The sequence below is a fragment of the Clytia hemisphaerica genome, unplaced genomic scaffold, assembly GCF_902728285.1.
Source record: "Clytia hemisphaerica strain Z4C2 unplaced genomic scaffold, Clytia hemisphaerica genome assembly, whole genome shotgun sequence".
In the NCBI taxonomy this organism is placed as follows: Eukaryota; Metazoa; Cnidaria; class Hydrozoa; order Leptothecata; family Clytiidae; genus Clytia; species Clytia hemisphaerica.
The window spans coordinates 1,442,101-1,454,538 of NW_027103918.1; positions in this window are offsets into that span (position 1 = coordinate 1,442,101).

The window sequence follows — 12,438 nt, forward strand, 5'->3', positions numbered from 1 at the left end:
ACGATGATGGTTATTGTTCACCGGAAAACTTTGTGGATGACGAATTAGTAATTGTTGTGTCGTCGGACGATGAAAGTGTTAAGTGTTTTTTATTGCTTTTTTTGAAATCAACAAAACATATAAAAGCATCTTTATTGAGTTTCCTCATTTATTCCAGAAGTCTACAGTCTACATAAATCAATTGTCAAGGGAGGAAAAGAAAGAGTGACTTTCGTTCATTTCTTCCTTGTGTACACTTTCCATATCTAAGTTATTTTCAAATTGATTCAGTTTCAGACCAGAATGAATCACCTGGGAATTTGTCTTTTGCATACAAAAAAAACCAAATTTAATAAAGTTGATCGGTGGTCCCTTTTGTGATAAAATTGTTGAATTAGTAAAGGAAAATCACACCTTCAGGGGCAATTGGGATATAAGATCCTGATCAAACAGAATGAGGACTTGCACCTGTTTGCCTCAAAGATGATCTAAACCGAATCGACCAGAGTCAGATTTACTGGAGCAAAAGACCTGCTGGCAGGTGAGAAACTTAGTATTATTCAATGTTTTTGTACTTCTGAACAAGCAGTAGTGTCTATAGTATTTAAGTGGTACCCAACTTAAAGACAAGAGAATTGAGTCTTCGAGTATTATATCTCTAGTACTAATTTTTTAGAATTGAAAGATTAATAATTTAGTTTTATCTGTTTTATCTGAATACCACGCCAGCTAAAGGCCTTGATAGTTTTGAAAGAAGTGAAGAGCCCTTCATCAGCATGGGTAAAGCATACATTGTAAATGCATCCTTCCATTTTTTTGGGATGTAAACGAATATCCTAATTTCCAACCCTTCTCAATGAAATACATGATTCAGATAAGGTCAAGAAATCTTACTTTGAAAAAGCAATGGAAAGTTTCTGTGGTGAATTTGTTTTGCAAAGGAATTTTGACAATGAAGATGACATACTATAAATTATGGTATGATGACGATCTGTCCTCACCATTCTCTTTCTCAACATGCATGCATGAGGGTGCTGACCTGATTGACTGAAATCTGATTCACCAGAAGATTTTGCTATCTGTTTTCAAGTTTTCAAGAATTTAAATGGGAGTATTTTTCTAATTGGCGTGGAGGTAAAGGAAGAAACATGGAAGATGATGGCCTAGGAGATATCTAATAGAATTTAAAAAGACATAGCTAAGGGAATGGGTGCAAATAAAACAGTTGAGTCCAAAGCTACTAATGGCATCAAGGCTATAATTCAAAATTTCGATGAGAAAACTGATATGACACCAAGATCAGCTCAGTACACCCATAGTCACACACTTGAAGATAAGATAGAAATGATTAAGGATATCTACACAATTCAGCCTTTAAGCTATGAAAAGAAGATCAAGAATTGTATCTTGATGTGATCAGTTGTTGCTTGTCTGATGGGCAACTCGTACCAAGTAGCACTGAAAGATCAAAAGCTGAACAAAGTCTTGCTGTCTTTCCATGAGTGAGGTTGTGCGGTGTGATATTTAACAAATATTTTCATTTTTATTTATTTAAAGACAATTAACTTTAGTTCATAAAAGACCCCAGGACTGACACCAGCAATAGTATGTAGCAAATTTGTATGGTAAGTTGAATGATGTTTACGTAGTCAGGTAGAATATTTAATGTAAGACTTTCTTGATTTGAGATATTTGATAATGCAGCATGCTACAACATTCCCAAAACTTGCACATCTCAATCGACATTTAAAGCAGACACATTTTTCTGAAAAACACGCAGTCAAACTAAACAATGTTATTTCTGTCGCATGCAAAGAATCAAGCAATTTTATTGGCGTATCGAACCAAGATAACAAACATTACCATTACCATTGTCCTGATTGTGATAAAGTAATAAAGCAGCGATTATCGCGCTCACCAAAATAAAGAAGACCGATAAATTCATCCACAGAAGATGCAAAGAGATGGAAGTGGTATACCGTATTCCGAAATCAAAATTAGATTATTTACCGCCTGCAGTCGTCAAATGTGATATCTGTAACGTTGAAATGCAAAAAGTTCTTTATCAAGGCATGTTGCAACAAAACACAGGGGCAGTGTACCATCACAGGCGATCTGTGTTGATAGAGAAAGTGCTCTATTTATGGTCATGAAGAACAAAACGGGATCCCTTATTATCCTATTCATGTCCAAAAGTTGTTGCAGGTCGAGGCCCATGTAATCAATTGTGAGGACAATGCTTGTTAGACCACTTTTGCAGTTTCTAGCGAAAATCGTAGGCAACTTCCTGTCACTATTTAGACATCGTTGACGATAATGCTGAGTACCCACAGCAAAAACAAAACATTCTTTTCTAACACGAAGTCAGTAACGCAACAAAATGAATTTAACTGTATTCCTTAATCATGCTGAACAAACAATCAACTTTACATTTTGGCAAGGTGAATTCATCCTGGATATATCGTTTCCATTTGCCATCATTGATATCGATTTAAATAATGTCTTTGAAATGTACGAACATTTTTTGAACCACGTGGTAGATGAGATGATTATTAACAATTTGATCTTGGACAATTTTTTGGAAGACATGCCAATAGTACCACCCATTATAATATCAGACGACGAATCTGACGATGATGGTTATTGTTCACCGGAAAACTTTGTGGATGACGAATTAGTAATTGTTGTGTCGTCGGACGATGAAAGTGTTAAGTGTTTTTTATTGCTTTTTTTGAAATCAACAAAACATATAAAAGCATCTTTATTGAGTTTCCTCATTTCTTCCAGAAGTCTACAGTCTACATAAATCAATTGTCAAGGGAGGAAAAGAAAGAGTGACTTTCGTTCATTTCTTCCTTGTGTACACTTTCCATATCTAAGTTATTTTCAAATTGATTCAGTTTCAGACCAGAATGAATCACCTGGGAATTTGTCTTTTGCATACAAAAAAACCAAATTTAATAAAGTTGATCGGTGGTCCCTTTGGTGATAAAATTGTTGAATTAGTAAAGGAAAATCACACCTTCAGGGGCAATTGGGATATAAAGATCCTGATCAAACAGAATGAGGACTTGCACCTGTTTGCCTCAAAGATGATCTAAACCGAATCGACCAGAGTCAGATTTACTGGAGCAAAAGACCTGCTGGCAGGTGAGAAACTTAGTATTATTCAATGTTTTTGTACTTCTGAACAAGCAGTAGTGTCTATAAGTATTTAAGTGGTACCCAACTTAAAGACAAGAGAATTGAGTCTTCCGAGTATTATATCTCTAGTACTAATTTTTTAGAATTGAAAGATTAATAATTTAGTTTTATCTGTTTTATCTGAATACCACGCCAGCTAAAGGCCTTGATAGTTTTGAAAGAAGTGAAGAGCCCTTCATCAGCATGGGTAAAGCATACATTGTAAATGCATCCTTCCATTTTTTGGGATGTAAACGAATATCCTAATTTCCAACCCTTCTCAGATGAAATACATGATTCAGATAAGGTCAAGAAATCTTACTTTGAAAAAGCAATGGAAAGTTTCTGTGGTGAATTTGTTTTGCAAAGGAATTTTGACAATGAAGATGATCATACTATAAATTATGGTATGATGACGATCTGTCTCACCATTCTCTTTCTCAACATGCATGCATGAGGGTGCTGACCTGATTGACTGAAATCTGATTCACCAGAAGATTTTGCTATCTGTTTTCAAGTTTTCAAGAATTTAAATGGGAGTATTTTTCTAATTGGCGTGGAGGTAAAGGAAGAAACATGGAAGATGATGGCCTAGGAGATATCTAATAGAATTTAAAAAGACATAGCTAAGGGAATGGGTGCAAATAAAACAGTTGAGTCCAAAGCTACTAATGGCATCAAGGCTATAATTCAAAATTTCGATGAGAAAACTGATATGACACCAAGATCAGCTCAGTACACCCATAGTCACACACTTGAAGATAAGATAGAAATGATTAAGGATATCTACACAATTCAGCCTTTAAGCTATGAAAAGAAGATCAAGAATTGTATCTTGATGTGATCAGTTGTTGCTTGTCTGATGGGCAACTCGTACCAAGTAGCACTGAAAGATCAAAAGCTGAACAAAGTCTTGCTGTCTTTCCATGAGTGAGGTTGTGCGGTGTGATATTTAACAAATATTTTCATTTTTATTTATTTAAAGACAATTAACTTTAGTTCATAAAAGACCCCAGGACTGGCACCAGCAATAGTATGTAGCAAATTTGTATGGTAAGTTGAATGATGTTTACGTAGTCAGGTAGAATATTTAATGTAAGACTTTCTTGATTTGAGATATTTGATAATGCAGCATGCTACAACATTCCCAAAACTTGCACATCTCAATCGACATTTAAAGCAGACACATTTTTCTGAAAACACGCAGTCAAACTAAACAATGTTATTTCTGTCGCATGCAAAGAATCAAGCAATTTTATTGCGTATCGAACCAAGATAACAAACATTACCATTACCATTGTCCTGATTGTGATAAAGTAATAAAGCAGCGATTATCGCGCTCACCAAAATAAAGAAGACCGATAAATTCATCCACAGAAGATGCAAAGAGATGGAAGTGGTATACCGTATTCCGAAATCAAAATTAAATTATTTACCGCCTGCAGTCGTCAAATGTGATATCTGTAACGTTGAAATGCAAAAAGTTCTTTATCAAGGCATGTTGCAACAAAACACAGGGGCAGTGTACCATCACAGGCGATCTGTGTTGATAGAGAAAGTGCTCTATTTATGGTCATGAAGAACAAAACGGGATCCCTTATTATCCTATTCATGTCCAAAAGTTGTTGCAGGTCGAGGCCCATGTAATCAATTGTGAGGACAATGCTTGTTAGACCACTTTTGCAGTTTCTAGCGAAAATCGTAGGCAACTTCCTGTCACTATTTAGACATCGTTGACGATAATGCTGAGTACCCACAGCAAAAACAAAACATTCTTTTCTAACACGAAGTCAGTAACGCAACAAAATGAATTTAACTGTATTCCTTAATCATGCTGAACAAACAATCAACTTTACATTTGGCAAGGTGAATTCATCCTGGATATATCGTTTCCATTTGCCATCATTGATATCGATTTAAATAATGTCTTTGAAATGTACGAACATTTTTGAACCACGTGGTAGATGAGATGATTATTAACAATTTGATCTTGGACAATTTTTTGGAAGACATGCCAATAGTACCACCCATTATAATATCAGACGACGAATCTGACGATGATGGTTATTGTTCACCGGAAAACTTTGTGGATGACGAATTAGTAATTGTTGTGTCGTCGGACGATGAAAGTGTTAAGTGTTTTTTATTGCTTTTTTTTGAAATCAACAAAACATATAAAAGCATCTTTATTGGGTTTCCTCATTTATTCCAGAAGTCTACAGTCTACATAAATCAATTGTCAAGGGAGGAAAAGAAAGAGTGACTTTCGTTCATTTCTTCCTTGTGTACACTTTCCATATCTAAGTTATTTTCAAATTGATTCAGTTTCAGACCAGAATGAATCACCTGGGAATTTGTCTTTTGCATACAAAAAAACCCAAATTTAATAAAGTTGATCGGTGGTCCCTTTTGTGATAAAATTGTTGAATTAGTAAAGGAAAATCACACCTTCAGGGGCAATTGGGATATAAAGATCCTGATCAAACAGAATGAGGACTTGCACCTGTTTGCCTCAAAGATGATCTAAACCGAATCGACCAGAGTCAGATTTACTGGAGCAAAAGACCTGCTGGCAGGTGAGAAACTTAGTATTATTCAATGTTTTTGTACTTCTGAACAAGCAGTAGTGTCTATAAGTATTTAAGTGGTACCCAACTTAAAGACAAGAGAATTGAGTCTTTCGAGTATTATATCTCTAGTACTAATTTTTTAGAATTGAAAGATTAATAATTTAGTTTTATCTGTTTTATCTGAATACCACGCCAGCTAAAGGCCTTGATAGTTTTGAAAGAAGTGAAGAGCCCTTCAACAGCATGGGTAAAGCATATATTGTAAATGCATCCTTCCATTTTTTTGGGATGTAAACGAATATCCTAATTTCCAACCCTTCTCAGATGAAATACATGATTCAGATAAGGTCAAGAAATCTTACTTTGAAAAAGCAATGGAAAGTTTCTGTGGTGAATTTGTTTTGCAAAGGAATTTTGACAATGAAGATGATCATACTATAAATTATGGTATGATGACGATCTGTCTCACCATTCTCTTTCTCAACATGCATGCATGAGGGTGCTGACCTGATTGACTGAAATCTGATTCACCAGAAGATTTTGCTATCTGTTTTCAAGTTTTCAAGAATTTAAATGGGAGTATTTTTCTAATTGGCGTGGAGGTAAAGGAAGAAACATGGAAGATGATGGCCTAGGAGATATCTAATAGAATTTAAAAAGACATAGCTAAGGGAATGGGTGCAAATAAAACAGTTGAGTCCAAAGCTACTAATGGCATCAAGGCTATAATTCAAAATTTCGATGAGAAAACTGATATGACACCAAGATCAGCTCAGTACACCCATAGTCACACACTTGAAGATAAGATAGAAATGATTAAGGATATCTACACAATTCAGCCTTTAAGCTATGAAAAGAAGATCAAGAATTGTATCTTGATGTGATCAGTTGTTGCTTGTCTGATGGGCAACTCGTACCAAGTAGCACTGAAAGATCAAAAGCTGAACAAAGTCTTGCTGTCTTTCCATGAGTGAGGTTGTGCGGTGTGATATTTAACAAATATTTTCATTTTTATTTATTTAAAGACAATTAACTTTAGTTCATAAAAGACCCCAGGACTGGCACCAGCAATAGTATGTAGCAAATTTGTATGGTAAGTTGAATGATGTTTACGTAGTCAGGTAGAATATTTAATGTAAGACTTTCTTGATTTGAGATATTTGATAATGCAGCATGCTACAACATTCCCAAAACTTGCACATCTCAATCGACATTTAAAGCAGACACATTTTTCTGAAAAACACGCAGTCAAACTAAACAATGTTATTTCTGTCGCATGCAAAGAATCAAGCAATTTTTATTGGCGTATCGAACCAAGATAACAAACATTACCATTACCATTGTCCTGATTGTGATAAAGTAATAAAGCAGCGATTATCGCGCTCACCAAAATAAAGAAGACCGATAAATTCATCCACAGAAGATGCAAAGAGATGGAAGTGGTATACCGTATTCCGAAATCAAAATTAAATTATTTACCGCCTGCAGTCGTCAAATGTGATATCTGTAACGTTGAAATGCAAAAAGTTCTTTATCAAGGCATGTTGCAACAAAACACAGGGGCAGTGTACCATCACAGGCGATCTGTGTTGATAGAGAAAGTGCTCTATTTATGGTCATGAAGAACAAAACGGGATCCCTTATTATCCTATTCATGTCCAAAAGTTGTTGCAGGTCGAGGCCCATGTAATCAATTGTGAGGACAATGCTTGTTAGACCACTTTTGCAGTTTCTAGCGAAAATCGTAGGCAACTTCCTGTCACTATTTAGACATCGTTGACGATAATGCTGAGTACCCACAGCAAAAACAAAACATTCTTTTCTAACACGAAGTCAGTAACGCAACAAAATGAATTTAACTGTATTCCTTAATCATGCTGAACAAACAATCAACTTTACATTTGGCAAGGTGAATTCATCCTGGATATATCGTTTCCATTTGCCATCATTGATATCGATTTAAATAATGTCTTTGAAATGTACGAACATTTTTTGAACCACGTGGTAGATGAGATGATTATTAACAATTTGATCTTGGACAATTTTTTGGAAGACATGCCAATAGTACCACCCATTATAATATCAGACGACGAATCTGACGATGATGGTTATTGTTCACCGGAAAACTTTGTGGATGACGAATTAGTAATTGTTGTGTCGTCGGACGATGAAAGTGTTAAGTGTTTTTTATTGCTTTTTTTGAAATCAACAAAACATATAAAAGCATCTTTATTGAGTTTCCTCATTTATTCCAGAAGTCTACAGTCTACATAAATCAATTGTCAAGGGAGGAAAAGAAAGAGTGACTTTCGTTCATTTCTTCCTTGTGTACACTTTCCATATCTAAGTTATTTTCAAATTGATTCAGTTTCAGACCAGAATGAATCACCTGGGAATTTGTCTTTTGCATACAAAAAAAACAAATTTAATAAAGTTGATCGGTGGTCCCTTTTGTGATAAAATTGTTGAATTAGTAAAGGAAAATCACACCTTCAGGGGCAATTGGGATATAAAGATCCTGATCAAACAGAATGAGGACTTGCACCTGTTTGCCTCAAAGATGATCTAAACCGAATCGACCAGAGTCAGATTTACTGGAGCAAAAGACCTGCTGGCAGGTGAGAAACTTAGTATTATTCAATGTTTTTGTACTTCTGAACAAGCAGTAGTGTCTATAAGTATTTAAGTGGTACCCAACTTAAAGACAAGAGAATTGAGTCTTTCGAGTATTATATCTCTAGTACTAATTTTTTAGAATTGAAAGATTAATAATTTAGTTTTATCTGTTTTATCTGAATACCACGCCAGCTAAAGGCCTTGATAGTTTTGAAAGAAGTGAAGAGCCCTTCATCAGCATGGGTAAAGCATACATTGTAAATGCATCCTTCCATTTTTTTGGGATGTAAACGAATATCCTAATTTCCAACCCTTCTCAGATGAAATACATGATTCAGATAAGGTCAAGAAATCTTACTTTGAAAAAGCAATGGAAAGTTTCTGTGGTGAATTTGTTTTGCAAAGGAATTTTGACAATGAAGATGATCATACTATAAATTATGGTATGATGACGATCTGTCTCACCATTCTCTTTCTCAACATGCATGCATGAGGGTGCTGACCTGATTGACTGAAATCTGATTCACCAGAAGATTTTGCTATCTGTTTTCAAGTTTTCAAGAATTTAAATGGGAGTATTTTTCTAATTGGCGTGGAGGTAAAGGAAGAAACATGGAAGATGATGGCCTAGGAGATATCTAATAGAATTTAAAAAGACATAGCTAAGGGAATGGGTGCAAATAAAACAGTTGAGTCCAAAGCTACTAATGGCATCAAGGCTATAATTCAAAATTTCGATGAGAAAACTGATATGACACCAAGATCAGCTCAGTACACCCATAGTCACACACTTGAAGATAAGATAGAAATGATTAAGGATATCTACACAATTCAGCCTTTAAGCTATGAAAAGAAGATCAAGAATTGTATCTTGATGTGATCAGTTGTTGCTTGTCTGATGGGCAACTCGTACCAAGTAGCACTGAAAGATCAAAAGCTGAACAAACTCTTGCTGTCTTTCCATGAGTGAGGTTGTGCGGTGTGATATTTAACAAATATTTTCATTTTTATTTATTTAAAGACAATTAACTTTAGTTCATAAAAGACCCCAGGACTGGCACCAGCAATAGTATGTAGCAAATTTGTATGGTAAGTTGAATGATGTTTACGTAGTCAGGTAGAATATTTAATGTAAGACTTTCTTGATTTGAGATATTTGATAATGCAGCATGCTACAACATTCCCAAAACTTGCACATCTCAATCGACATTTAAAGCAGACACATTTTTCTGAAAAACACGCAGTCAAACTAAACAATGTTATTTCTGTCGCATGCAAAGAATCAAGCAATTTTATTGGCGTATCGAACCAAGATAACAAGCATTACCATTACCATTGTCCTGATTGTGATAAAGTAATAAAGCAGCGATTATCGCGCTCACCAAAATAAAGAAGACCGATAAATTCATCCACAGAAGGTGCAAAGAGATGGAAGTGGTATACCGTATTCCGAAATCAAAATTAAATTATTTACCGCCTGCAGTCGTCAAATGTGATATCTGTAACGTTGAAATGCAAAAAGTTCTTTATCAAGGCATGTTGCAACAAAACACAGGGGCAGTGTACCATCACAGGCGATCTGTGTTGATAGAGAAAGTGCTCTATTTATGGTCATGAAGAACAAAACGGGATCCCTTATTATCCTATTCATGTCCAAAAGTTGTTGCAGGTCGAGGCCCATGTAATCAATTGTGAGGACAATGCTTGTTAGACCACTTTTGCAGTTTCTAGCGAAAATCGTAGGCAACTTCCTGTCACTATTTAGACATCGTTGACGATAATGCTGAGTACCCACAGCAAAAACAAAACATTATTTTCTAACACGAAGTCAGTAACGCAACAAAATGAATTTAACTGTATTCCTTAATCATGCTGAACAAACAATCAACTTTACATTTTGGCAAGGTGAATTCATCCTGGATATATCGTTTCCATTTGCCATCATTGATATCGATTTAAATAATGTCTTTGAAATGTACGAACATTTTTTGAACCACGTGGTAGATGAGATGATTATTAACAATTTGATCTTGGACAATTTTTTGGAAGACATGCCAATAGTACCACCCATTATAATATCAGACGACGAATCTGACGATGATGGTTATTGTTCACCGGAAAACTTTGTGGATGACGAATTAGTAATTGTTGTGTCGTCGGACGATGAAAGTGTTAAGTGTTTTTTATTGCTTTCTTTTTTGTAAACATACTTTCCTACTCTTGTAAATAACTCTTTAGTGTTTTTGTACCTCTGTTTTTGTAACATATCTCTCTTTTGTAAATACAAGTCGCGTCAACTAATACTATCTGTTTCGAGTCTTGTGTCATTCCAATTTTTGCTTATGACCTTTCTATAACTGCTTAGACGATTTGATATTCACTGTTAAGCACTCTTTTGTAAATACAAGTCGCGTCAACTAATACTATCTGTTTCGAGTCTTGTGTCACTCCCATTTTTGCTAATGACCTTTCTATAACTGCTTAGTTAATTTGATATTCACTGTTAGGCAAACATGTTAACATTAGGCGTTTTTCAAACTTATAAAAAAATATTTTTCAAAAAAATAACTTAGAAAATTATTTTTGACAAAAATTTTCAAAGTTTTTTTTCGAGTCGGCCATCGAAAAATCGGTGCGCCCAGCCCCCAATGGGACCACCGCCGCCGGAAGGACACGTGTATCGAATAACTCGCCGCGAGGAGGAGACGGTCCAAACGACAACAAGGTCGCATGAACAAATCTTCTAATAAGGCTTGAGAATCTTTCACTCAAACGCTCCACTATAGTTGAGACCATTGAATGGCCTATCTCTTTTACACGTTATACAGCGAACTCTACTGCAGTTTTCCGGAGAACAATATCCATCATAGGATGACAGCAGCTTTCGAGAAGAATGGATCTTGAACGCCAAGAAATGGGTGAAGATTTTAATACCAAATAATTTACATCCGACGAGACGAAATGGATGAAATACAGAACTGGATGGAAGACGTCCATGAGCCGAGCGAGAGCTACATGCCAAAATTAAAGCCACCAGTAGAGACGAAAGTCGAATTTCTTGTGCTCGAGTACCACATTTTTCATCTTCCTTCATTCCAATAAATCAAATAGGTACGGATCATCACACTATTACCCGTAATTAACGCTTCTTTCCTTTGGCCAGTAAGTTTTTCTTTATTAGTTATAACTTATTTATTTATTTATTCATTAGGACGGATGCTGCATTAGTAGTTGTAGCTTATTTGTAGTAAGCATCCAAAAGAAGAAGACAAAACGGGGATGACTGTCCGTCGAAAAAGTGCTTAAGCACAATACGGAGTATGTTCACCATGCAAACCAAGTGAACTTGTTGACAATCGTGCGGCTGCTCCATCTTGCGACGGAACACTTGGGGAATATACCGTCCCCGACTCGGTGCAAAATACGTTTTCCGAGATAATCATCTTCAGTTCTACATTTGAATACCCGTCGGCAATGTGCCCTCCCGGCTATTACCATAATGGCATTATGGCAACTCCTGCACTTGGGACACAGGATGTAAGGTTACACATTTCGTATTTTGCTTGCGGAACACTGCTTGCTTAGCTTTGAAAAGCTTGGTGGCATAAGGGAGTTTCCAACAGTTGGACTCTAAGATGCAGGGCTTGGGAATGGGCGGGCTTAAGATGTCCTATCAAGCAGGCTAAGGACGTGATTTTTCGAAAATTTTTGTTTTTCTCCTTGAAAGGATAAAAATAGAGGCTTGTTTCATTTTTTATTTCTTTAGACTTTAGCAGGTCAAAGTTTCTTTGTTTGAAAGATGGCTTTGTTTTTAATCGAAATTATGGACTATCATTCGATCTATGGATATGTTTTCACTTTTATAAACCAGAAGCATTTCTGCTGCAAGGTTTCATTCAAAATATCTCTTAATGAAGTCAAAAAGAAAGTAACCTCAGTTTTCAGTATTTAGATTTTTGTTATTGGTTTACTTCAATCAAATAAGTTTTAGGTGGATCTATGCAGTTCGATAGGATTTTTTATTTGGTTGGCTACGCAAGCAAGGAAGAAAGAAGTAAAAGAAGAAATTCAAGCTACGTCAACCAATCAA